Here is a 3,828-nt window from a genome sequence, read left to right as displayed (position 1 = left end):
GCCAATAGTTGGCCAAAATAACATGCTTTGGCTTGATGCTTGATCTGTGTATAAAACTCCTACTCCTTTAGAGCAAAATATCTGTCCTGAAAAGTGTGTTACATTGCATATCATGCCACCTGGGACCACTGGAGAAAATCAGTCTTTGGATGTTTGTTTTTTCCGTGACTAAAAATCATAATCGCACTATCTGCAGCTACGCCTTAAAGGATTCCCAATTTCACGATAAGCTCCATGACAAACTATTTCGCATTCGGTTGCTTGCCATCACATTCAGTTAATTTTCCTGACCCTGTCGCACCATTACGATTCCATATATATTCTTTGAGAGTGGATATCTAACTGAACATCCTGCACGGACTGTAACACCCAAAGGGCTCGCCTTCGATCTTTATGGTGCGAATGTTTGTCCTGCCCATTTTTTCATCGGTGTTCATGGTGTAAGTCATTGGATTGCTTTGAACATTTCTTGAACTTTGACCATGTCCATTTTGTGAAATCTAATACATACATCCTATAGTAGATTGATCTCTTCGCCCCCCCCCCCCCCCCCCCCAGACACTCATTTTTGGTTCCCCACCTGATGCGCATGATGAGTCATTAGCAGTTCATATTTTTGCTGTCATAACTGATAACACAACACTTTCAAATTAATCTTACTAAAGACTGAACTCGCGACCTCGCACTCAAAGGATCCCTTGTTAGATTTCATTATCATCATGTAAAATAGCCTGCGGTGTAATAACCTACACCAATAATAAAACTGTGACACAGTTCTGTCTGTCTGTTTGAACATGCTAATCTCCAAAACTACTAGAAGATTTTTCATGGGGTTTTCACAGGTAACTTGAGTATGTCTTACGGCAACGTATAGACTATTTCTTCAAAATCATGTCATGAAAGGGAAGATATTGTAATTTAAAGTTTTATCACATTTGAAAAATATAATACGACATAAGTAAATATACTCTTTGAGAAAGCTGTTTCTTCGTTGATGTTTAAATTGTATCATACTGCTCAAAATGCTTTTATTGATTATTACGTTTTTCATAATATAATCCAACATAATGAATACAGTGCTTACACAATCTTCAACGTTTTAATCCATACACCCATAGTAATATTGTTGAATGCAAAAGTAACTCTGTCTGTTACATTTTCACACCTAAATTCCTGAACCGATTTCGATTAAATATGGTATATGGGTAGATTGAACCATGACACAGACCATGGGCTAAATAAAAATGTATGGTAGGTGGGTGAAATAAGGGATTGGATATCTTTTTCTTACATGAGTGAACAATAAACACTTTGAAAAATTATTTAATTTGTTGCACAATGTCAACATTGTACAATATATAACAAGATGCATAGATACGCACTCCTGCCCATGCTCCTCTGCATGCAGCAACTGGCAGCGATGCTGCACGTGCCACCGTATCATGCATTGGGGAGATGGAGGGGGGGGGGTCAGAGGGGGTCGGAAGAGAGGGTGAGGTAGTGTCACGTTGCTTGTTATACTTACTACAATAGGCAGACACAAGAGGCCAGCTGAAATTGTTGCAGGTACAACAGCTTACATATTCGCCAACATTAATCATAACAAAACTACTGATAAGCGAGATCAGGTGCAGGAAACAGTTAATGGTATTAAGACTTTAAACTTTTCCTTTGCAGATTTTTACTTTTGTAAGTTGTTGGTCATTCCAGATTGTTGAAATCCATGTAAAATCCAATTAACTAACTCTATGTTCGCATCCCAAATTTTTTGTTTGTGGTTAATAAATCGTTAACATAACAAGCTAACTCTGTCTAACAAATCTGTGCCTTATACATAATCAATAGCAGTAATGAACACACCCATGCCTATATTGAGTCCAAAGGGCATAAATTTAAGATGATAACTATGTTCTGAATTAATAAATGTAGCATACTTAAAAGATGGCTTCTCTACTTTCACTTGCCAATATGACCACCGAAAGTAGATCGAGGTTAGATATTTAACTCCATGGAATCTCTACATTTGCTCATCAAGGTTTCAAGGCTAGTTCTCACAAGTATAATTATTCAGTTTATCATTATTATGCCGATCACTAATCTGATATTGCCCTCAGTTTTAGCAACCACTAGTAACACGTTGCAATATGGACTTGAAGATGGTTCCAGGATTTTCCAGTTCATCATATTTGTAATCTCGTTTGAAATGGTTGGCCTCTTCGACAATGGAATAGCGTGGGAGAGGTACCAAAATGGTTTATGTGGAATATCATTTAACTGAGATGTCTAACCTTTGATTAGACTTTGTATCTGTTCAAACACTTTCATATATATGTAGTGGAACATTACTCAGATATGCCTCCTGCTTTTCAGTCTAGTGCTTTGATCCTGAGATTTTATCAATAAACTCTGTTTTTAAGTTCGAATCACTTACTTGTTTTGGTTGCTGTCAATATTCCTTCCTTATAAGTTTGACTCTTAACCCTTGATAGTATTGCTCATGGCCAAATTCTGCTTCTGCTAAATGTCACCACTTCACACCCACTAAATTTTAATTTTCAATTTTCTGCAGAAAGGCCTATTTGTTCTTGACGCTTCTGTGGAGAAACAATAGTGATTATGCGGTTCATAACAAATGCATTAACGATAAGGAATGTGTCACCTCTTCACATATTTCTACGGTAATTGTATAAAGGCCCACCAACTCATTTTTCAAGAAGGGTGCTAATAACTCGCACAACCCTGCAATTACTAATAAACAAGGTGACAAAATTTTTCATAAAAGATGTAGGATATCGCGTTTGTTGCAACACCTTTACTACTATAGTCACAATATTGCATATGTGTACATTGAGAACTGACTGACACATCATGTGGTTGACTCTGGCACTTTGAGATATTAGAACATAAATGCTATTGAATATCATTACCGTTCTCATACCTTAGAAGCTTAACTTTTTTGGTTCCTACCCCATTCTTCAAGCAACAGTTTGGTGCTACAAGTGCTCGAAGCCAGTTTTCCAGCTCTGAAATGAACATTCGATTGTCATTGATCATATAATTTGTATCAGAATTACGACTCTGCTAGTTAGGACTTACATTGTGCGTGCCTGGTTAAGTAGTGGTGCTGTGAGCTGTCCTGGCTGTTGGCATAACCTGGATTATACCTACCAGTCTGTCTTTCTTGCTTTCTATGATTTATTTTTTGTGATTATTATGACTCCCATTACTACTGTTATTTTTGTTCAAGTTACAATTCTCGACAGCAATTTTGATGTGAAAGGAGGGAGGAGGAAGTTATAGGGTTATCGGATGAAATTACATTAAACAGTTTGCTTAAAATTACTTATTACATGTAAATTCCAGTTTCAGTATAATGACATTGTTTTAACTTTTACAGAATGAAAACACATGCTCTGTACTTCATGCTACAAGGAATAACATTTTAACAGTGTGACAGTGATGCACAAGAAAACAAGCTATACCTACAAACTTTACACACTGACTGTAGCTCAAGAGAAGAGAAGGTGTCAGTACTCAAATGAGCCTCGAAGACTATAGACAACAAAAATGAAATGACAGATCCACTTGATATACAGCTTAAATATTGAGCTGAGCGACATAACTGTGCTTAGGAAATTTTGATGTAATTTAGTTACAATATTTCCTCCTGATGAAGTTAATGTGAACTTGCACCTATAAAAAAAAATATTAAGCCTCGTAAATGGCGCTATGCCAAATATCAGTGCAGTAGATAGATTTAAAAAACACAACGTAAATTATATAAATTCAATTGGTAAACTACTCTTAAAATTTAAAACCTGATCGCAC

Source organism: Schistocerca cancellata, chromosome 2 (assembly GCF_023864275.1).
Source record: "Schistocerca cancellata isolate TAMUIC-IGC-003103 chromosome 2, iqSchCanc2.1, whole genome shotgun sequence".
Lineage (NCBI taxonomy): Eukaryota > Metazoa > Arthropoda > Insecta > Orthoptera > Acrididae > Schistocerca > Schistocerca cancellata.
This window is presented reverse-complemented; position numbering follows the sequence as displayed.